This window comes from Pinus tabuliformis, chromosome 3_1 (assembly GCF_031772625.1).
Source record: "Pinus tabuliformis cultivar Carrire ecotype Pingquan chromosome 3_1, CPIR1, whole genome shotgun sequence".
NCBI classification, from domain to species: Eukaryota; Viridiplantae; Streptophyta; class Pinopsida; order Pinales; family Pinaceae; genus Pinus; species Pinus tabuliformis.
Genome location: NC_142301.1, coordinates 119,507,127 through 119,532,462, shown reverse-complemented (window position 1 = coordinate 119,532,462; position 25,336 = coordinate 119,507,127). Strand labels below are relative to the sequence as shown.

At 42.0% G+C, this 25,336-nt stretch overlaps 1 protein-coding gene across 4 annotated transcripts in view; it reads right to left on the bottom strand.

The window, feature by feature from the left end:
- The window catches only part of MGT10 (magnesium (Mg) transporter 10), a 422,030-nt gene that overhangs the window by 288,232 nt on the left and 108,462 nt on the right, over nucleotides 1-25,336 (bottom strand). The window lies entirely within an intron of this gene.

Here is a 25,336-nt window from a genome sequence, read left to right as displayed (position 1 = left end):
GCCTTTGCGTCACCCTTCTGGAGCTGCGTTGTCTCTCCCTGGTGCTGCTCTACCTCTCTGCTATGTATTCTCGGCCTTGGACAAAAGTCCCTCTGCCGAATTGCCCCTCTCTGCACTAGAAGCTTACTCCAAAATCCTCAACAAACCACACCCCAAAATTTCAAATTAGCTCAAGTGTTACTCTCACTGTGTGTGTATCATCCAACTGACACCAAGCCTTCCTTTATACTTTTCCTGTTGAGCAATCAACGGTCGTGATCTAATCTGTAATCAACGGCTAAGATTAAATTAGACTTGATCCTCGTCTCTTAGAGTCTTCTCACCCACATTTTCATTAATACCCATTAATATTTTAATTTTCCTAAGTTTCGACTTAGGAACCCCATTAAAAATATTAATTATTTTAATAAAATATAATCCAGGTGGAATTTCACCAAACGATTTCTGGGTCTTGGAGACCTCATGTATTCTAGCCCCTCCACAAAATTTCGGAGCTAGAGCACATTCGATGCTACCCAAAAATCAACAAGTAGCACCCTGCAGTAGCCCGACCTCACTAGAACATCAACAACATCGACGCCATATTTGGCACAGAGCTCACACAGAATCTTCAAAACCTTTTCAAGTGTGGCAGATCAATCACTGTATTCTTCATCAACCATAACCCATTGAATATGAATCGACAACGGATCGATACACCAGATCAAAAAGGCACAATGGATCAATACACTGACCAGCCAGGAATTTACGCTGCAGATGTTGACGGTCAATGGGGTGTCAGGACGACAACCTGGTCAAGAGGACCTGTAGCGTGGACGAGTGTCATGGAATCTAGTTTGAGTGTCGTGGATGCCACCAATGTTAACGTTATTTTTATTTCCTGACCTCACTCCATTATTTGCTGGCGTCAAAGTTGTTGATTTAAAGAAGCTTTGCTCTTTACTGTTATTGTCATCCCGATCTGCTATGGATGTAATGTCACTTGGTGTTGAAAAACTATCCAAAGGCGTTGAAAAAATTTCAACGAGTGTTGCTAAATCTGGGTCGATTTTATGTTTTTGGCAGTATATTGAAATCCTATTTGGGATGAGATCATCCCAAGCCTGTTGTGGCTCATCATCAGTATCATCAAAGAAAATGAATTTTGGCAAACATTTTTTATGATATGCTCTCAGACAACGTCAACAAATGGAAAATTGCAGATTTTCATCTTCCTTGTTTTCTGTATGCTTGCAAACAAAACATTTATGAATAGGGCATGTAAATTGTTGCCCATTAGCAATTTTTTTCTCAAGGTCTTCTGCCTCATCTTCCTAAGCAATAATATTTTATATGCATCGGGGATGGTAGAAGCATCCACATGTTGCAGAAATGCATTTGAATACCTCTGCTCTTGTTGACTTGTTAGAGGAGCCCAACTTCCCACCAATAAAGCATTGATGTCGCTTATACTTACAGTTCAGGTAATAGAAGTTTTGTATATCCCTCACTTGTGCCTTTGTTAAACCTAGTGATTTACAATTGGAATCAACGCCAGATTCTCTACTTGGATGGAAAACCCTCATGCAAGGTCCCTCACAACCTAGAAGTTCTCCACCATTATCACAAATGGCACACACTGAATTAAACAAATCATCCTGGATCTACCTATCCATAGCCATCTTCTTTGGAGATATAGGACATTTTGATTCAGATATTTCAAGCCTCCTACTACACTTTTTTCTCCTTAAGTCCCTTAAAGATTGCTCCTTTACTTTAGTTGGATTTTCCAAATTCAGGGAACGATTTTGCTCCCCTAAAACTTTTGAATCCTTTTGAATTCTGCTACTAGTAGCTATGGGCAATGAACCCCATAATGCTCGTGTTCTAGCCAAGTCAACTCTAGAAGATGATGAGGAGACTCCTTTTGAAATATTGTCAGAAGCATTTGAAAAGGCCTTTATATCCTTCCTTCCTTTCTTTCCCTTTGCCACGGATGTAGATTCAGGATTTCCTGTCAGGTCATCCCCGGTACTGTCCAATTGGGGAATCATATCTTCATGTGAAAAAACATTATCAGAAAACTCAGAGACAACTTGTCCACTTGAATGATCAACATCCTTTCCTTGTTGTGTACATTGTAATTTTCCAACATCCTCCATTGAGTTAAGGATATCCTCACATTCCTTTTGTGATACATCCACATAATCATAATGAGCTCTCTCCAATACCCTCTCTATGTTGTCAGAACGCAATATCTGAGAAAAAACTACTTCTTCACCTTCTCCAGTTTCAGCCTTCAAGTCATCAGCAGCTTGAGAGGGTGCCAAAGATTTAAGTAGTTCAATTACTTCATTGTCTGTATCCTTCAATTCTATAATTTGTTCCATTTGAGACCTTACAACATTCTCATCATTTTGAACATGGTTTTCTTCCTCCTCCTTCCCATAATCCTCTTTTTCTTTTTCAAATATGTCATCAATGTCTTCTTCAGCATCTTCCTCATTGTTATGACATTGTTCATCTTCTTGTTTCTCAAGATAATCCTCATCCACATCATCTTCGTTTGGATCATTATCTTGATCTATATCATTCTCATCCATATCAAGACCATCTTCATATGGATCCTTATCTTGATCTATATCAACTTCATCGGAATCATCATCTTGATCATTTTCTGCAACATCTTCATCTTCAACATTATAATCATCTTTTTATTGTTTTGTTTCACCATTGCGATCTTCTTCCTTATTATCGGTTTCCTTTAGACGTGATCTAACTTCTACATATGATTTTTCCCATAGCTGAAGCTTTTCTTGAATTTTACTAAACTACTCAATGAATTTAGGACGTAAACGTAATGGCATATTGTGTGGCAGATAACGTTCAAGGACTCACATGGTTATATTGTGTGGCGGATAACGTTCAAAGTCTCGCATGGCTCTGATACCACTAAAGTGACAAAACTTATAGCTTGTTGACTTTAATGTAAAAATACACAAAAGGTATTTGTTATAATAATTTATTATATATATATATATATATATATATCTATATATATATATAATGTACAAGAGATGATGTATAAAGCTATTTTTTTATGTGGAGAGAAATTAACTAGAAGAAATGTTATCTAGGATGTCTTCTAGGGATTCCATGGAAAATAGATTAAACATGCAATAATTCACCAAGACTTTCCAATAAAAATTTGAATTCAAACAAGGAACAATATAAACACACTGGAAATATTCCATTACATGTAAAAAAGTAAATGATATGCAATAAATATTAACAAATTTTCCAAGGAAATGCCTTCTTTCATTCCCAAAAGGATGTCTCCAATACACAAACTAGTCTCCAATAGCAAAAACTTGTTAAGCCCTATATAAGCCTCGTGTTAACCCAAAAACCCCTTATTAAGCCCTAAATATTGAAAGATTACATTTCTATTGTTATATTGTTATGTAGGCTAAAACCCATCATGGTCCCATTTTATTATAATTATATCATTTCTCTCATATATATACACTAAGGAGACATAATATTAGGATCATCAAATATTGTCTTGTTCATTGTATTTATTGTAGAAAGAGGTCTCCCCCTAGAAGTAGACTGTTGGTTTCTTATCATTTTTAAGGAGAAACAATCATAACATTTGGTATCAGAGCTCTTGATCTTAGAATTTTACTGCTTTAAAAAAGTCATCGTAGATTTTTCGCTATAAACTTTTTTCTAGGAGGTTTTAGAGAGTGAACCTAGAGAAGATTGAAAAAACATCCCAAGCAATCTCTAGTTCAAGTTTCAAATCTTAGTTTGCTATATTTTCATAAATATGGTCCAAGAAAGTTAGGGTTTCCGAACGATCCTAAATTTTGTCTCAAATAGATCAGTTCAAAATTTTCATGCTAACTTTTTTTTCTGTGAGGCTTTTGCTACCCACCATTTTGTGGGTGATATCCCTAGGAAAAAAAAAATCCAAGATGGTCCTCAGCCAACAGCCAGCAGCCACCAACTAGCTCGTTGTGCCATTTCTCTGCCACCTAAGCCAGCCATGTGGTCCCTCATCCATCTGTCATGATCTTATGTTTGAAGGTGGGCCTCCTGAACCTCAAGGTACGCCTTATCATTTGGTAATTGAGTATTGTAGTTTGCTTATCATGGACACTTTTGGGCAAGGATTAATGGGGGGGTTCGGCGGAAAGAGTGGGCTAGGTCTGTGTTTTTGTCCCCTAGACCTCTTTTGGATGTCAACCTTGGACCCTAGTCCTGCGGGATCTCTTTTAGTGACCTTTGGACTTTAGGGATGGTACTACATGGGAAACCCTGATTTTGGTTGCATGGTCCCACTCCCTCATCCACATATATCACTCCTCTTCCACTCATTATTAACCCATTCATCATTTCTTCCACTTGGGTCCACATTCCTCCACTGCTCCACATAGGGTTAACCTTGCCCTTGCCCACACCTTCGGTCGGGCCTCAAATGATGCCCCGGAGGTTGATGCAGCTGAAAAGAAAAGTAAAAGCATAATTGGCCACATTCAACAAAAATATGTACCACGAAATTCAAAAGATGGTTGAGACAAACACATTTCGCACGTGGGCAAAATCCAATACATGAGCTCTACCCTGTCATCATGGCCATCACCCTGGTTCTTACAAGCCCTAGATGAGCCTCCTTTATCATTGCCCTAGATGAGCCTCCAGTACGATGACCAGTATTAGTATCTCCTCAGGGGTAGGAGATGCAGGGAGTTCTCAGCAAACAGAGGAGCAAGAACAGGAGGAAAAACTGATTGAACCTCCCACCACCAGTGGGAGAGCCAATAGGGAAGTGCATCAGACCTTGAGGGACGCAGAGGAATTTGTCGGAGCTCCTAGGATAGACAAGAGATAGTGTAGGCAGCCTCATAGGTATCAAGCTTTGGTAGCTCAGGTTACAGAGCCCTCCAGCTTTCAATAAGCCGCACAGCATCAGGTGTAGGTGGATGCCATGGTAGAAGAATATAGTTCTATCATGACAAATGATGTTTGGGAGGTAGTGCCTAGAGCAAAAGATAGATCAGTTGTAGCTTCCAGATGGATCTACAAGATCAAGCACGCTGCAGATGGCAGTGTAGAGAAGTACAAGGCTAAATTCATGGCAAAGGGGTATGGACAGAAGTAAGGGATAGACTATGAGGAGACCTTCAGACTAGTTGCCAGATATACCTCTATCAGATTTGTTATATCCCTAGCAGCGCAGTTGGGATGGGAGATTCACCAAATAGATGTCAAGACAGCATTCTTGAATGAGGTGATAGAAGAAGAGGTGTATATAGAGTAGCCTAAAGGCTTCGAAACTCATGAGAAGCACACCCATGTATGCAGGTTGAAGAAATCCCTATACGGGCTCAAACAGCGCCCAAGGCGTGGTATGGTCGGATTGACAGTTATTTGCAGTGGTTGGGATTCATCAAGAATGATGCAGATCCCAATCTCTACTATTTGATGGTGGAGAATGAGCCTCTCATTCTGGTTTTGTATGTAGATGACCTGTTTTTGACAGGATCATCAGGGCTCATAAAGGACTGCAAAAGGAACCTTGAAGCAGAATTCAACATGAAGGATATGGGGTTGATGCACTATTTTCTAGGATTGGAAGTATGGCAGAAGAATGGGGAGATCTTCCTTGGGCAAGGGAGATATGCTACAGATATTCTGAAGAGATTCAGAATGTAGGATTGTTGACCCATGACGACGCCCATGATCACCAATTGGAAGAAGATAGATGCATCAGGGGACAAGGAAGTTGACCCCACCTTGTACAGACAACTCATTGGGTCGCTCATGTATCTGGTTAACACTAGGCTAGACATTTGTTTCGCTGTCAATACCCTTAGTTAGTTCATGGTAGAATCGAAAAGGGTACATTGGGCAGCAGCTAGGCACATTCTTAGATATGTGCGTGGAACAGTCGGATATGGGTTGAAATATACTCGAGGAGATGACATTAGATTATGCGGATTCACAGATGTAGATTGGGAAAGTAGTTCAATGGACAAGAAAAGTACCTTTGGGTACTGCTTCAGTGTTGGATCAGGGATGGTCTCTTGGTGCAGCAGCAAGCAGAGATCAGTAGCACTAAGCTCAATAGGTGTTGAATATATGGCAACCAGCATAGCTACATGCAAAGCTATATGGCTTAGGAAGTTGCTCGTGAGTTTGTTCAGGAAGAATATGGGAGCGACCAGTGTTTACTATGATAATCAGAGTTGCATAAAACTCTCTGAGAATCCAGTATTTCATGATAGGTCGAAGCACATTAATATCAGATGTTATTTCATTAGAGACTGTGTTCAGCATGGGGCAGTGCAGCTGCAGTATGTTCCCACAGGAGATCAGGTAACAAACATACTCACGAAAGCTCTAGGGAGAGCTAAGCTCATCCAGTTCAGGGAACAGATGGGTATGATGGACAACTCGTTTCAATAGCAGAAACAAATGGATTCTCAGTTGCAGTAGCAACAGATGAGAGGGAGTTGTAGTCCAGATGCAATAGTTGGCAGCAGTACAGCAGGGTCATAAGCAACACAGATGCAGCGCATATTAGAGTTGTGGAGTAGTTGGTGGGCAGCAATAGCCAGACATCAGCAACGTGACAGGAGATGGTGCAGAGACAGTGTGTTATGGCAGCAATTGCAGCATTAGAACACTTTCCTCGCTAAGAGGGAGTGTTAGTTTCTATAGCATCGGATGTGTTCTAGCCACGAGATTTGGTGGAGGGTCTAGAATATATGTATTCTCTAATACCCATAAATCGTTTCTGGAAATTCCACCTAGAGATGACTTAATTAGATTTATTAATCAGTTTTTAATATTTCCTAAGTCTAAACTTAGGAAATATGATTAATTAATCAAAATTAATTAAGTCATGGTGTGAATGTTCTAGAAACTCACACAGATCGATAGGGAAATAATTTGGGCCATCAATTATGTTTTAATCTTGGCCGTTGGTGCTCCAACAGAAGATTATAAGAAGAAGTCGATGGGTAGATGGATAACACATCAGTGCAGTTACTTAGTTGCCCAGGTAATCGATTTTCTCAGTGGCTGAAGTTCAGCAGAGGAGATAGAGCTAAAGGGTGAGTTGCAGGAGAGAGAGAGAGTGTGTATCATCAGTGGTCCAGGAAGTGCAGGACGAATTCAAGAAGAGACAGTGTTGGGCCTCGAATATGCCCATTTTTCCATCATACAAAACCGTCATTTATAACCTAAATTCCAACATCAGTATACTCATTTCACGTCATAATTCCATCATTTATTGCCAAATCACATCCTATACCTCATGGTTGATTATCATTAGTTGTATTAGCTTTTCGATGATTAGAGATGATTTAGCCGTGATTTACTAATGGTGGTTTCGCCAAGTTCATTTGTCGAAGCATTCTATTGCCAGAAGTCCCCACAAGTCAATTTTAACTAGTTACTGGGTAGTTGAGTATGAAATTGTTGTAGGTGAAAAAATGAATTTTGTGATCAAATGGAGCAAAATCTCGAAATTCTGAGACGCGAGTTTTGTTCAGAGCACCATGTTTCATATAAACCAGAAACTGTTCGGCAAAATTCATCACCAAAAGGAAGTTAAGGTCAAAACAATTCTTAAGTACAGAATTGTTGAACGTGAACAGTTTTGGTTCTGAACAGTTGTGCAGCCACGTGGAGGATGGGGGTTGAAGATCTAGAAGGACAACTCATCCAGTCAGCCACCCACCTCAACCAACCAAGCAGTCAAGGATTGTGTTTTCCAGGATTGCCAAGAATCTGTTGTGCAGATTGGGTAAATTAGCCATCAAGAATCTCTCTAGCTTCACTGGGCAGATTACACAGATCCTCTGAATTAATTAGATAGACAATTGTTGTTATATTTTAGAGGGCCAGGCTCTGTATAAAAGGAATGCTCTACATGTACGCTGGGAGGGTAGCAGAAAGAACTGTTTATCTATTTTGTAAAGAATACTCTGTTCAGGAGATTTCAGAATGACATTTGTATTGACACTTGAACCTTAATATAATCTAGTTGCAGTGTCAAGTTTTCCTGTGAGTATGAAGGTTATGCTTTAAATTTTATTCTTATTGAGTTAATCTAACTTGCTCCAGGAGTGGCAAGGGCCCACCACCTCTGGAAACAAGTCTCATAATTAGTTTAGATCTTAGGATTGCATTGTTGAACTAGTTTGTAGTGTAAATCTCGCATGGAGAATTAGTGTTCAGGTTTTTGAATTATTAGATTGATTATGTACCTAAATTCATATTGTGGAGTCATAGATCTAAATCGACATAAGTAAATCTTATTTCTCATTTGACATAAACCAATCAAGGTCTTGTTGGGTAATGATTTTGGCATGTCACTGTTTCCTTCGTGAAATCTGGCCATACAGAAGCATTTATGAAATATTGTTCATTTGAGTTTACAGCTGGAATTTGGGAAAGAATTTAAGTTTATACTTTGTGTGCTTCTGAACCTTATACTGTCACGAATGTTCAAACATATCTAGTTTCACATTCCTTTGATTGCAGACATAATATGATGAGAAAGGGTTGAATTATCATTGAAGTTTGGTGTGCATTAATACAAGATTTTCTGAGTTTTATTGTAGTGTTAATTTCAGATTTGACTTTCCTGAGTTTTGTTAAAATAACATTGATTTCAGATTTGATTTTCCTGAGTTATTTTCCTGAGTTTGTTGTGACAGTATTAGTTGAAGATTCAATTTCCCTTCTATTATGATAGTGGTAGTTTAAGTTTCGATTTTATGAGTTTTATTATGATAGTATTAATTCCAGATTAGCTTTTCCTAAGTCTTTAGTTTAAGATTCGACTTCTTTGAGTTTAGTTAAAATAGTCTTTACATTGAATTTTTGTAGTGTAGAAATGAATTTGTTTATCAAGTCAAAGCAGTAGATATGTGTGACCCGGGAGTAGTAGAAGTTTGATTTGGTTTTCATTTAATTCTGAATTTCGATTATGAGTTTCATGATTTTGAATTTCCTTTCGAGTGATTTATTTCATCTAGATTAGGAGTTTCAAATTGAAGGTTTTCGTAGATTAGTTGTAATGAGTTTCTTTAGATGAATAGGATCTTTCAGTAGTTCCTCTTTTGTTTATAAGGATAGGATTGCTTTTTAGATAGGTGTTCTTTTCTATTTTATTGACATTCCTTAGTTTGTGCAATTATTTCTCTTTTATTTACATTCTGATCAATAGGATTGATATCATAGTTCAGTTTAAAACAGTGGTTAGATTATTTGAATGATGATTGATATTCTTTTGCAATAGAAATTTGTGTTTATGAGCATTTGTGTATTCCATTACTTAGCTGATCATTATAAAGGAAACATTAAAGCTCTGACCTACAAACTGAATCAAGAAGTGCAATGCAGCTCGTGTTTACGAGCCCGGATTGACATATGAATATTAGAGGACTAATTCATCAATTAAAACTCTCAACAGACAGCATGAGGAGAGACGCAGTCCACTATAGCACTGCGTAGAGGGCGATGCAGAGACACCAGCATATGGGCAGAGGGTCCATCTCGAGGTTAGGGAGTCGCTGTGGAGAGTGAGAAATTTTCTACTAAATTTCTCTGCATTTTTCCTCTGTCTTGTTGTCTGAATTCTTGTACTTGAATTACTGCTAAAAAATTAATAAAGAAACCCTCATTTGCTGCACCGGTTTTCCTGCATTGGGTTTTTCCGGGGACAATTGTCCAAAAATAACTGTGTCAATATCTTTATGTGTGTGCTAGAATTTCTCTAATTTTCCAGCATTTATTTTTCTTCCACAGTATTTGTTTTGTGAAGGCTGCAGTGTATATGTTTCAATATTTTCCGTAGGAAACTGCAAATAGTTTGTTTAATTAATTTAACAAATAGAAGAAATATTATCAGTTGCTGCAATAAGATTCCGGCTTTCTGAATTTTCACACATTGTTGCTGGGATTTCGCTATACTAGGGCTTATTTGTTGCATCTCTTATGTGAAGTTGTGGAAATTTTCTTTCTGGATAGTGAATGCTTCATGTATGGGCCATGTATAATGAATGAACATTCCTAGGGATGTTTTGTGAAAATTTGGATGCCCAAATTTCTACTGCAGCAACTGACTACGTTTCTTCTATTTGTTAATTATTGAACAAAATTATTTATTGTTTCCTATAGTAAACATCGAAACTAATACACTGCAGCCTTCACCATTTAAATAAAATGTGGAAACAAGAAATTGAACAAGAAAGAAATACAACACACATCTATACAGTTATTTTTGGACAAATGTCCCCGAAAAAACCAAGTGTGGGAAATCCAGTGTAGCGGCTAAGGCTTTATTATTAAGCAATAGTAATTTCTTAATACAATCTCTGGATGCCCTCTTGGCTATCCAGTATAGAGAATATCACTGACAGAGAGATAAGTGAGACTACCTCACACTATCACTGGAGATCTAACTAATCCAGCCACTGAATGAACAACCCTTGGCTGCCTTTGCACAGTTTTTGCATCAGCCCAGCGTCACACTGTCAAGGTCTGTGTCACTCCTAGCCGATCAATTTTCCTTTGAGATTCTGACTTCTGCTCTTTCGGTCTCATGCCTCAGCTTCCAGCTACAAAAATCGATCTCCCCAACAAGTTTTCGGACTTCCTCAAGGCTCTGCGTTGCCTCTGCGCCAATCTACGTGGCCTTACGTCAGCCTCTTCTGGCTCTGCGCTGCCTCTCCCAGATCTCTCTCTGCCTCCTCTGCTGAGTATTCCCGGATTAGGAGAAATCTCCAACCAGAACTATCCCTGCCCTCACTCACAAGATCACTTCGAAATTCTTTCCTCCAGCTACTCTGCTTCAAAAAATCGATCCTCTGATCTTCACTCAATATGTTCTCTAAGTGCCCCTCAAGCCTCTTCTTACATCTTTCTGTTGGACAACCAACGTCCCAGATTAACTTCTAATCAATGGCTTAGATCATTTGGCTTGATCCTCGTCTTCTTCTAGAAGTTACACCCACAGTTTAGATTAATACCCTTTAATTATTTTAATTTCCTAGGTTTAGAATTAGGGTCCCATTAAAAATAATTAATTATTTTAATAAAACTATCTCCGGGTGGAATTTCCCAAAATGATTTCTGGGTATTGGAGAATACAGGTGTCTAAGCCTTCCTGCGAATTTTGAGACTTGGAGGACATCTGATGCTACCAAAAATCAACACTCCCTTTTAGCGAGGAATGTGCTCTATCAATGCCCCATGCTGAAGCATCACTCTATTCTAGAACATCTCCTTCTACGCTGCTGATGTTTGACATTCTGTCCACCAACTACTGCACAAATGTTGCATCTGTACTTTTGCTGACCCTACCACTATCAACATTGCATCCGTACTGCAACTCCCTCTCAATTCTGCATCCGTGTTGATGCTCGCACTGCCACTGCCAATACTACATCTGCACTGCAACCTTCTCCAACTCTTGTTGCTACTGCATCAGCAACGGATAAGCATCCCAAATTACTGCACAAGTGCTTAGTATGATGCATCTCGTTGCTGGAGTTTGACTGCTGCTAGTCTCTATGTTGATCCTCTGAAGCCTCTGTGTTGTTGTTGACTCTGCTCTGTGCCAACTGCACCACTGCTAATTCTAGCTCTGCGCTGCTCAATCTCTGGCACTTATGTCACTCTGACACTCCTCTACACCAACTGACACTGATCCATCTTGCTACTTTTGATCTGGGCTCCCGTACCAAGGAATTGATCCAAGAGGTGGGCATCTCAAGGATCCTACCCAACTGCAATCCTTTCAAACTACAGCTCTAGATCTCCCCACCTCCCTCCTAGAGATCCCGGGGCTGTCATGGAGAACTCCTCCCCCTCGATCTCCGCAGTTGCAACCTTCAGATCATGCTTCTCATCTTTGTCCTTCTTCTTGAGAGGACACTATGTTGCATAGTGACCGAATTCACCACACCTGAAGCATTTGATCTTCGAAATATCTTTCTTCTTCTTCTGTTGCTCCTGCTGCCCCTTGGATGTGAGGGTTGCATTCTCTTCCTCCTTGGGCTTCGACCCACTACTGCTACTTCCGTCAAGTTTACACTTGACCAAGTCTTTCCTCAGCTCCTCTTGCTTAAGAGCTACCCACATTCCATCCCAGTCTGGCAAAGTCGCCCTGCCCAGGATGCTCTGGACAAAATCTTGCCACTCCTCAAAAATTGAATTCAAGGCCAGTCTTACCAACTCCGAACCTTGAGGTGTAGACCCCACAACTGCCAACTCGTCTCAGGTCTCCTAAAGCTTAGTGAGGAATGGATTAATGCGTTCCCCCTTCTGCATTTGTATAGATCTCATCTTCTACTCCAAGTACATCTTCCTCTGCTCGGAAGATCCCTGATATAGCGTCGACAAAGCGTCCCACATCTCCTTGGCAGTGTCTCTAGCAACCAGGGCAAAACTTCATGTGGGTCATCTTATTCATGGCTCATAATATTTTTATTAGATTCCTCTCGTCAAGAGGTGTAGGATTGATATAAAGATCATCCGATTCCGATAAGTATTCATGGAGATATGAATTTATTTTGATTATGGAATTATTATCAAGCCAACCTACAACTCATGTAGGCTCAGAAGCCCAACAGTCGCATCTATTCAAACACCAACGTTGTGTATAAATATAAGAGGACTTTTCCTCATTTGCACTCACTATTCTCATCACATCTCTCTCTCTCTACTATGCAGAAATGAGTCTCTTCTCTACTGCGCAGAAATAGGTCTCTCTCTGACACATGTGAAGCCAGAATCTGTTGAACCTGAAGCTGCAACTGCATATCCAAAGATTGACTTGCATGGCCTAGAAGATCTCCTCTTTGGAACTATGCTGTAGGTCCATCTGGATCTCCTCTGAAAGCCGCAACTTTTGGTGGTGGAATGAAGTCAATCTGATGAACGGTTTGCAAAATATAGACTGCCCTAGTTTGAAGCCGGAAACTGTTGAAACTGAAGCTGCAACTGCAGAAGTAAAGATTGACCTAAGTGGCCTAGAAGATCTTCTCATCTGAACTGCGTTGTAGGTTCATCTGAACCTCCTCTGAAAGCCGCAACTTTTGGTGGTGGAATGAAGTCAATCCGACGAACGGTTTGCAAGATATCGACTTCCCTATTTTGAAGCCGGAAACTGCTGAAACTGAAGCTACAACTGCAGAAGTAAAAATTGACCTGTGTGGCCTAGAAGATCTCCTCATCTGAACTACGTTGTAGGTTCATCTGAACCTCCTCTAGAAGCCGCAACTTTTGGTGGTGGAATGAAGTCAATCCAACGGTCGGTTTGTGAGATATCGTCTGCCCTAATTTGATGATGAAGCCGCTAATGCTGATGCTGCTGATCTAGGGTTTGCTATTGCTGATATGAATCAGATTTAATGTACTATTTCTCTCCACTGAGTTATTGAAGATAAAAGAAGATTTGATCAAAGGGTTTCCCCACACATTGTGGGGTTTGTCCCTGGCTAGCCGCCACATCCTGTGTCTCTTGTCTTGGCTGGTTTTTTGTCGATCGTTTAATGTTCTATCTGCACTTTACTTTATGTGCATGTGATTGCTAATCTGTGGAATATAATAATAAAAAGAAGTAAACTGTTATAAGCATAGAACATACCATAATTTAACATGGTATCAGAGCTGAGGTGAAGACAAAGCCCAAGCAAGAGCAAGAGCAATCACCGAAGAGAAGATTGGCAAGGCTATCCTAAAAGAACGATGGGGTCCTCAACACTCTTTCCTGCCGAAGACAAGCTCCGTGAGAAAGCTGAATATCATAGATGGAAGATGTCTATCAATCTAACCCTTGTGGATCAAGGAGTGTTGGATCATGTGAGAGGCAATATTGTTGAGCCTCCATCAAATGCACCTCCTGCTACCAGGAACAAATGGAAGAACAGGGAAGTTAAAGCGAAGAAGATCATCCGGGACTCTATCGACAAGCACTTGGTGGCCTACATATCTGAACTGGACACCTCCAAGGAAGTCTACGATAGACTGGTGAGTTTATTTAAAGTAAATGATGCAAATCAAGTTTTGTTTCTTAGAAATAAGCTGAAGGAAATTAAGAAGGGTAAAGATGAGAGTATGCAAGCATACTTCTAAAGGATCACTGAAATCAGGAATGATCTCCTATCTATTGGGGAGGCTATCACTGACAGGGGAATGGCACTCACGAATCTTGGAGGATTAACATCCGAATGGTACGTGTTTAGGACTACTCTTTTGAACAATAAAGTAATTCCTGGTTTCGAGAAATTAATGGCTAGATGCATTCAAAAAGAAACAAGGGTAGAAGAGCAAGAAATGCCCATGCCTAAAGGTCCTCCTGTTGCCTTTTCTTCTCATGCTAAGAAAAGAAATAATTCCGGGACTAAATCAAAAGGAAAGGCTTGACCTAAGGGTGGAAGAAAAGGACAATGTTACATTTGTAATAAAGTAGGTCACTATGCAAAGGAGTGCCCTAATAGAAAGGACTCACATTGGGACGATGATCAAAAATCCCTCTAATGGCAATCAAAGGAATGACAAATTCAATAGCAAAGGTAAGAGGAGAGTTGGGAATCAAGGAAGAGGACAAGCATTCAAGAAGGCTAGAAATTCCAGGATGTATTAAATGCACCTGACCTCCGAAAGAACCTGGTGTCCATCTCAGCAATGGAAGACAAAGGCTACAAGGTAACCTTCAGCGATGGCAAGGTACGTGTATCGAAAAATAATGTTAAAGATGCCTTTACTCTTGGGTTTCATGTTATCAGGTCGATGAAAGTCAGGTAGGTGTCATGTCTTATGACACATCTCTTCAGTCCGAACTTTGGCATCGGAGGTTTTCCCACCTTCATTATAAAGCTCTACTCAGTGTAAGACAAATGGTGACAGGAATGCCCGAATTCCGAGTAGAGAAAGAAGGTGTATGTCCAGGATGTGCCGAAGGAAAGCTGAAAAGGGGACCACTCCCCTCAAGCCAAAGCAAGACCTCCGATATATTACAGTTGGTTCACTCTGGCATATCTGAGGTTAGCATTAAGAGGGAGACTACTACACCACATACTCTTGAGCAGAATGGTGTGGCAGAAAGGAAGAACAGTACGATTGTGGAAGCTATCTCTATGGGTAGATGATGTAACAATGCTTGATGTGGAGGAACCCATGGATCCTATTTATCCACCTGAGCCTTCCTCTTCTAGGAAGAGGCCTTCATGGCTTAACGGGATACTTGATGATGCTAAAGGACATGCTGCACCCCGAGGAACCTTCCGTGAAAGTAAGAAACCTAACAGGTATCAGGGATACCTGACCATCATGAGCACGATCATACAAAATGAGCCTTCATCATTCTCAGATGTCGTTAAGCATCAAATATGGAAGGATGCTATGACCATAGAATATGAGTCTATTATGGAGAATGATGTCTGGGAAGTAGTTCACAGACCACTGGACAAGACAGTTGTTACTTCCAAATGGCTTTACAAGATAAAGCATGCAGCAGATGGAAGTACGGAAAAGTATAAGGCTCGTTTTGTTGCTCGTGGTTTCTCCGAGAAGGAAAGTATAGACTATGATGGGATATTTGCACCTGTTGCCAGATATACGACCATTTGCTCGATCATAGCCCTTGCGGTTTCACAAGGATGGAACCTACATCAGATGGATGTCAAGACCGCGTTCTTGCATGGTTCGATCAAAGAAGAGGTCTACATGGAGAAACCCGAAGGATTTGAGATTTATGATCGAAAATATCATGTATGCAGGTTGAAGAAGGCTCTTTATGGGCTGAAGCAAGTGCCCCGAGCATGGTATGAGAGGATCGATAGCTACTTGATGAAGTTGGGATTCACTAGGAGTGAAGCCAATCCTAACCTTTACTTTAAGGTTGAAGATGACAAGCCTCTCATACTGGTGTTTTATGTTGATGACCTCTTTCTAACAAGTGCACGCCCTCTCATTCAAAAATGTAAGAGGGAGTTGGCTTCTGAATTTGAAATGAAGGACCAAGAACTTGAAGTGTGGCAGAAGCCAAGGGAAATTTTCCTATCTCAAGGAAAATATGTGGTGAAGATTCTGGAAAGATTTGGTATGGGGGACTGCAAGCCTATGACTACCTCGAAGATCTTAACTTTTAGAAGTTATATGGTAGTGATGTCACACCAGATTTGGGAAATGCCTCTGAGTTTCATAAACTCATTCGCATTGATGTTCTTGGTGAACCTCCATCCGAACATATGTTTTGCAATTAGCATTGTGGGCTCATATTTGGTTGAGCCTCACAGGATTGATGCCAAGAATCTTTTGAGATATCTTTGTGGCACAATGGGTTAAGATACACTGCCGAAGATGTGAGACTACTTGGATACACTGATGTTGATTGGGTAGGCAGTGTGGTGGACCGTAAGAGCACTTCCGGGTGGTGTTTCACCTTGGCATCTGCTTCAATATCTTGGATGAGTAGGAAGCAGAAGTCGGTGGCTTTGAGCACCGCCGAAGCAAAATATATTGCTGCTAGCATGACCTCAAGTGAGGCAGTCTGGTTGCGAAAGCTCTTCAGTAAGCTGTTTGGATTTACATTGGATACCACTGTGATTCTCTGTAACAACCAGAGGTGGGATTCGATTATTGAGGAATCCCGTATTCGTTGATTGCTCCAGCAGATAGACATCTGGGATATGGTAAGTCGATGAGCAAGGAGGCTCCAACGCATTAAGATGATGTACAGGTCGATACACCTTGTCAAAGCCCCAAGGAAAGATCTAATTTGTGATTTTCCCAAACAACTTGGAGCCGTCAAGAAACCCTTGTACAAGGGTCCTGCATGTTGCATACATTGAGCTCTGGGAGCTCTGAGGGCTTGCGGTTCTTACTGGAGCAACATACGACCACAGGGTGACTCACCCTCCCCTGGTGGTGCGCACTGGAACAAGATGATTCGCTCTCTTGTGGGACAAGATGATTCGCTCTCTTGTGGAACAGGATGATTCAATCTCCTGTGTAGCAAGATGATTAGTTCTCCTGTGAGGCCTAGATTGATGTGTTCTCCATAGCGATTGTAGCAGGATTGATGTGTTCTCCTGTGAGGCCTGGATTGATGTGTTCTCCATGGCGACTTTAGCAGGATTGATGTGTTCTCCTGTGAAGCCTGGATTGATGTGTTCTCCATGGCGATTGTAGCAGGATTGATGTGTTCTCCTATGAAGCCTGGATTGATGTGTTCTCCATGGTGGCCTGGATTGATGTGTTCTCCATGGCGATTGTAGCAGGATTGATGTGTTCTCCTGTGAGGACAGGATTGATTAGTTCTCCTATCAAGGCATCCTACCCATGCAGTCTGGGACTCATGGGAAGTACCTCTCATCTGATCAATGAGCAGAGAAATGAAGTTAGGGACCATAGTAGTACCGATGGACGCATTGTTGTATCTACCGTACTCCCTACACTAGGATGACCTCCATTGATCTGGGATCAATGATACTGGTCTGGGACCAGTGGTAGGAGTTGTACCATACTATGACGCTAACTTCGGGTCAGTTGAGACTGGTCTGGGACCAGTGGTACATACTCCGAGACTGACTTTGTGTCAGTGCAGTACTGGTCTGGGACCAGTGAGAGTGGTACATACTATGACGCTGACTTCGAGTCGGTTGAGACTAGTCTGGGACCAGTGGTACACTCTCTGAGACTGTGATACTGGTCTGGGACCAGTGGTAGGAGTTGTACCATACTATGACGCTGACTTCGGGTCGGTTGAGACTGGTCTGGGACCAGTGGTACACTCTCTGAGACTGCGATACTGGTCTGGGACCAGTGGTAGGAGTGGTACTTACTATGAAGCTAACTTCGAGTCAGCTGAGACTGGTTGGGACCAGTGGTATGCACTCTGAGACTGACTTTGAGTCAGTGGAGGATGATACTGGTCTAGGACCAGTGGAGTTGTACTCACTATGACGCTGACTTCAGGTTGGTTGAGACTGGTCTGGGACCAGTGGTACATACTCTAAGACTGACTTTGAGTCAGTATGATACATCCTCGATCATTTCTTCTTCTTCATAATTCGGACAAAAGCAGAGCAGAACAGAACAATGCAAGTGCAGAGTAGAACAGAGCAAAACAGTACTAATCAGTACAGGGCAGAACAAGACAAAGCAAAACAGGCAGAATAGAGCAGAGCAGGGCAAGGGTCAGGCTATACAGGGCAGTGCATTTGATGGATGAATAGTAACAGTCGATAGACAGATTGCAGATGAAGTTCTCCCTGGTTGAGAGGGAGTGTTAAAATTGGCAACTAGGGCAAAACTTCATGTGGGTCATCGTATTCATGGTTGATAATATTTTTATTAGATTCCTCTCGTCAAGAGGTGTAGGATTGATATAAAGATCATCCGATTCCGAAAAGTATTCATGGAGATATGAATTTATTTTGATTATGGAATTATTATCAAGTCGACCTACAACTCATGTAGGCTCAGAAACCCAATAGTCGCATCTATTCAAACACCAACGTTGTGTATAAATATAAGAGGACTTTTCCTCATTTGCACTCACTCTTCTCATCACATCTCTCTCTCTCTCTCTACTACGCAGAAATGAGTCTCTTCTCTACTGCGCAGAAATGGGTCTCTCTCTCACACATGTGAAGCCGGAAGCTGTTGAACCTGAAGCTGCAACTGCAAATCCAAAGATTGACCTGCGTGGCCTAGAAGATCTCCTCTTTGGAACTGCATTGTAGGTCCATCTGGATCTCCTCTGAAAGCTGCAACTTTTGGTGGTGGAATGAAGTCAATCTGACGAACGGTTTGCAAGATATCGACTGCCCTAGTTTGAAGCCGGAAACTGTTGAAACTGAAGCTGCAACTGCAGAAGTAAAGATTGACCTGCGTGGCCTAGAAGATCTCCTCATCTAAATTGCGTTGTAGGTTCATCTGAACCTCCTCTAAAAGCCGCAACTTTTGGTGGTGGAATGAAGTCAATCCGACAAACGGTTTAAAAGATATCGACTGCCCTAGTTGAAGCCGGAAACTGCTGACACTAAAGCTGCAACTGCAGAAGTAAAGATTGACCTGTGTGGCCTAGAAGATCTCCTCATCTGAACTACGCTATAGGTTCATCTGAACCTCCTCTGGAAGCCGCAACTTTTGGTGGTGGAATGAAGTCAATCCGACGGTCGGTTTGTGAGATATCGTCTGCCCTAGTTTGATGATCAAGCCACTCATGCTGATGTTGCTGATCTAGGGTTTGCTACTGCTGATATGAATCAGATTTATTGTACTATTTCTCTCTGCTGAATTATTGAAGATAAAAGAATATTTGATCAAAGGGTTTCCCCACACATTGTGGGGTTTGTCCCTGGCTAGCCGCCACATCTTGTATCTCTTGTCTTGGCTTGTTTTCTGTCGATCGTTTAATGTTCTATCTGCACTTTACTTTATGTAAATGTGATTGCTAATCTATGGAATATAATAAGAAAAAGAAGTAAACTGTTATAAGCATAGAACATACCATAATTTAACATGTTGTCATGGCGAACTCCTCCCCCTCGATCTTCGCAATTGCAACCTTCAGATCTTTTGGACCACTCTAACACAAATTCATATTAATACACATTAATATTTTATTTTCCCTAAGTTTAGACTTAGGGACTCCATTAAAAATATTAATTATTTTAATATCTCCTGGTCTGTTTAGAATCTACCCAAACCCTTTCTAGGTATTGGAGATCTCATGTACCCCAACCTCTCCACCAAATTTTGTGGCTAGAGCACATCCGATGCTACCCCAAATCAACTCTCCCTCTTAGCGAGGACTGTGCTCTAGAAATATAGAGGGAGGAAGTAGGGATGGAGAGAGAGGGAGAGAGAAGAATTGTGGGTGGGAGAGGGGAAGGATTGTGGGTGGGAGTATTACTCTGATCATCCGGCATCGGTACCTGTGCTGATGCTAGGCCTTCCTGCCCAATATCCTCTGCACTGTTGCCTCCTGTACTGCTGCCCATAGTTCTGCCACTGCCACTCTGCATCTGTACAACAACTCCCTCTACATCTGTGCTGCTGCTGGTCTTTTCTCCCAGCACTGCATCCGCACTGCACCTCCTCTCATCATGCTGCATCGTGTTGCCCATTGCTGCACTTCAACTCAATTACTGAGAAGTAAGTAACTGATCTCCCAACTGACCTACTTGTTGGGCTAGAGACACCCACTGATGCTGAAGCTCCCTCTGCCGCTGACAAGTGCTCCCTCTCTGACCTCTGTGCTATTGCAACAACTCCCTGCATCTCGCATCGTTGCACACCTCTCTGTGCTATCCTGCACTGGTGCAACACTCCTGTGCCTCTCGCACTGCTGCAGCCTTCTAGCTCTGCATTGTCTCAACACTCCTACACTGTAGCTCTCTCTACCGCTCCATCTGCATCCGTCTCTACCCACCTAGTCAGTCCTGCTACTCCTCATCGGAGCTCCCATAGCAAGGTCTAATCCAAGAGGCTGAGTACCTCAAGGATCCTGCCCCTCATCACCTGTAGTCCTCCTGACTACAGCTCGATGTCTACCCACTTCCGCTCAAGTGGTGCGTGTGCACTCATGGCACAGTCATCGTTTGTCAAAACTTCCTTCTCTGCCCGTGCTAGTGCTGCCTTAGTCTCGGAAGACTCTCCCTTACTCTTCTTCCTTGGGCACTGGGTCGAATAATGACCCATCTCCCCATAGTGGAAGCACTTGATCTTGGAGAGATATTTCTTCTCCTGCTTCTCCTGCTTTCCCTCAGATGCTAGGGCCACATCCTCCTCTTCCTGCTGAACTTTGATCCCTTTGCTGCTGCTGCCTGTCTTCGATTGCCGTCTGACCGCTTCCTGGCAAAGAGCTACCCAAATCTCGTCCCAGGGTAGGAGAGTCCCTCAGCCCAGGACACTCTGGACAAACACTTCCTAATCTTCTAAGACAGCGTTCAGGGCTGTCCTCACCATAAGCTCCTGATCCGGTGTCGCTCCTATTGCAGTCAATTGGTCTCGGATCTCATTCAGTCCTCCGAGGAAGGTGTCAATCGATTGACCCTTCTTCATCTGATACGACCTCATCTGGTTCTCGAGCAACATTCTTCTCTGCACAGAAGTATGCTGGTACAGGTTCTTGAGAGCCTTCCACATCTCAATTTTCGTTTCCTTCTTGGCTATATGTGGTACCACATGATCCTTGACCCCGTAAAGGATAATGCACTTGGCCCTCGCCATTGCCTCTTCGTACCTTTCAATTTCATTGGGGTCGACTGGGACAACTATAACCTTCAACGCGAAGTTGTTGACACGATTCCTGTCAAGCACTGATAAGTTTCTGGCCTCTGCGAAGTTCGATGCTCCATCCAGTCTATCCTGGTCCCTTACCCCGTGTAGTGCCATGATGCTCCTCTACTTCCCTACTGGAAGTTCTCTGTTCAACTCCTCTGAATCTCTACTTCCCGTCTGGAAGTTCTCTTCTGGACTCCCTCTGAGTCCTGATTTCCCTCCTGGAAATCCTTTTGTTGCTTGTCGAGATGCCCCCTACTCTGATCGTCTTGTGCAACTACAGTGTTGATCCAGGTTCCTTGGCTAGAAACTCTCGGTAACAACTCCTCTAGACCTGTTCTATCAGGTACTGTTATAACTACAGTACCTCACCAGCTCCACTCTGCAATATTTCTGCAGCCTTCTAGACTCCAGCAACTGCCTCCCTCTGAACTGCGTCAGCCCCGGGATGCACTGCATTAGCCCTCTGGCCCTCTGCGTCAGCAACGCTGGCCTCTTTGAGGCTCTGTGTAGCTCTTGGCTTCTTCTGCGTGGCTCTGGTTGGCTCTACGTCACACTTCTTGGCTTCTACGTTGCTAGAAACAACTTCTGTCACCTTAGGACAGTTGTTTTCTGTTGCTATTGCTCCGCTCAGCTAATGTCTTTTAGTCCTCCTGTGATTTGCAATCACGCTCTGATACCATGTTGGAGTTTCTAAATTTACTTACTTAGAAACCCTCCATGCACTTTATCCGATTTATTCCTACCTACTTATTATTTTTCTTTAACAAGTTATTTACAAAGTAAATACTGAAAATAAACACCAGAGCATGCTCAACATATTACAGATCAGCAACTAAAAGAAACAAGAACAAACACACCACATGGCACCATTATTTTTGGACCAATGTCCCCAAAAAAACCCAATAAGGGAAAACCGGTGCAGCTATCTGAGGGTTTTCTTATTAAGCAATATCAAAGTACAATCTGGGTGCCAAAACTGGCGTACCCAACAGAAAATTTCCTTAGCAACTATACCTCACAGTTTGAGAGAAATCTCCTGGCTGAAACACTGGAAAATCCTTCTGGCAACTCCTCAGCACAAAACTGCTCTGCCACCCCAACGTCTGCCCAAACTAGACTGCGTCAGCCCCTCTCTGTCTCACACTGGCCCTGCGTCAGCCCCAGGAGGCCCTGCGTCAACTCTGGGAGCCTCTGCGTCAGCTACGCTAGCCCCTCTGGTGCTCTGCGCACTACTCTCCCAGCACAATCTCTGCCTTCTCTGTTCCTCTGTACTCAATGCCCCTCAGCTGCTCTCTCGATCACTGATTCTATCTCTCTTAGCAAACCCCGCTCTAGAGAATAGAATCACTGATCATCTGGTGTGTTCTCCAAGTGACCCTCAAGCCTCCTCTTATACTTTTCCTGTTGACATCTCAATGGCCGAGATTAAGTCCCTAATCAATAGCTAAGATTAGATCTGGCTTGATCCATGTCTTTTGGACCACTCTAACATAGATTCATATTAATATACATTAATATTTTATTTTCCCTAAGTTTATACTTAGGGACTCCATTAAAAGTATTAATTATTTTAATATCTCCTGATCTGTTTAGAATCTGCCCAAACCCTTTCTAGGTATTGGAGATCTCATGTGCCCCAACCTCTCCACCAAGTTTCGTGGCTAGAGCACATCCGATGCTACCCCAAATCAACAGAAAATGCTCATCCAGAAGGCACGACATCCTTGCCTTCCAGATCACATAGTTGGATGCACCATCCAACCTATCCTGATCTCTCAATCCACTGGCTGCCATCTCTACCAATCGAAAAAGTCAAATGACCTCCTCTCTCTTGCTGCTGCTCAGCAAATGAGAATTTGAATTCCCTGGCTAGGAATTCTCTGAGGAAGAAATTCCCTCAAGTGTCTCTTCTTCCCTCTAACGTCTTTCTGCCCAGCAACTGCCTGCAGAAAACTGCGTCACACCAGGAACCCCTCTTCGCTGAATCTATTGTTGCATTGCTCCTTCTGCTGCCGACAGACTATCTAGAAATCCTACCTCTCTGTCGACTTACTCATAGAGAGATTTACCACGAAAATCTAGCCGTCCTCACCTCAACTACGCAATCCTTCTAGGGATCCAAATTGGTGCCTCTGCAGGAATTTCAAACTCCCTTCCCCCTTCAGCGTTGGGCTCTTCCAGCATTGTTCTCTTGTTTCACCTGCAGCTCTGATACCATGTGAAAATTTGGATGCCCAAATTTCTACTGCAACAACTAATTACGTTTCTTCTATTTGTTAATTATTGAACAAAATTATTAATTGTTTCCTATAGTAAACACTGAAACTAATACACTGCAGCCATCATCATTTAAATAAAATGCAGAAGCAAGAAACTGAACAAGAAAGAAATACAACACACATCTACACAGTTATTTTTGGACAAATGTCCCCGGAAAAACCTAGTGTGGGAAAACCGATGCAGAAGTTGAGGGTTTTATTATTAAGCCATAGTAATTTATGAATACAATCTTTGGATGCCCTCCTGGCTATCCAGTACAGATAATATCACTAACAAAAAGATAAGTGAGATTACCTCACACTATCACTGGAGATATGATTGATCCAGCCACTGAATGAATAGCCTCTGGCTGCCTCTGCGCAGTTTCTTCGTCAGCGCAGCATCACATTGTTAGAGGTTTGCGTCACTCCTCCCCGCTTATCAATTTTCCTCTAAGATTCTGACTTATGCTCTCCTTGTCTAACACCCCAGCTTCCAGCTACAGAAATCGATCTCCCCAGCAAATTTTCGGACTTCCTCAAGGCTCTGCGCTACCTCTGTGTTCATCTACGCTGCCTCTACGTGGTCTTGCGTCAACCTCTTCTGACTCTGCGCTGCCTCTCCTGGATCTCTCTCTGCCTCCTCTGTTGAGTATTCCTGGATCAAGAGAAATTTACAACAGGAACTATCTCTGCCCCTCATTGCACAAGATCACTTCGAAATTCTTTCTAGTAGTTGCTCTGCTTCAAGTGATCGATCTTTTAATCTTCACACGATATGTTCTCCAAGTGCCCCTCAAACTTCTTCTTATATCTTTATGTTGGACAACCAACAACCCAAATTAACTTATAATCAATGGCTTAGATCATTTTGGCTTGATCCTAGTCTTCTTCTAGAAGTTACACCCATAGCTTAGATTAATACCCTTTAATTATTTTAATTTCCTAAGTTTAGACTTACGGTCCCATTAAAAATAATTAATTATTTTAATAAAATTGTCTCTGGGTGGAATTTCCCAAAACGATTTCTGGGTATTGGAGAATGCATGTTTCTAACCCTCTCTGCAAATTTTGAGACTTAGAGCACATTCGATGCTACCAGAAATCAACATGTTTCACTACTAAAATAAATCTTGTCAAGCCACTTACCTTCCAAAACAAAGTATAAAGTCTTTGAAGTTGCTTTTGTTGTTGCCCTAGTGCCAAGCAAAGTTGTCTTTGAGGCCTCCTTGACATAGGAAATTCAAAGGTCCATAGTTAGAATTCTACCTGATTGCAATCTCCCCAAAGGATTAGGCACTGGTCCACACAAAGGTGATCACCTTAAACCTATTCTCCTTCTCCCCTTTCCTCTTTTCTAGGTCTAGTCATCTAGGTCACTTAGGGCATCAATTATCTCACGATCTAGCCATCCAAATACTTCGATATTTGGTCCACAACTACGTTGGTGTGTCCTCAAGAAGCCCTCCAAATTTCATGAGATTCCGACAGTGGGATCTTGAGCTATCGCAAGCCCTAACTCGAAGACCAATTCTTGCCCTTGGTTTCCCTTATGCTAGAAACCTCACTGGGATCCTTGCATTGCCTTTTATTGAAAATTCGTTCCTTGATCCCTTCCCCTCCCTAATTAGGTCAAGCATATCATTGGCTGCTAAATCTTATTCCCTTGACCTAACCTCGGGTCCACTTCGTCCTGTGTGGTCCCATGCACTATCAAGGTTAATTCTTCAAAGATCACCTGGGACCCAGGTTTCCACAAGAATTTTGGGGCTTAG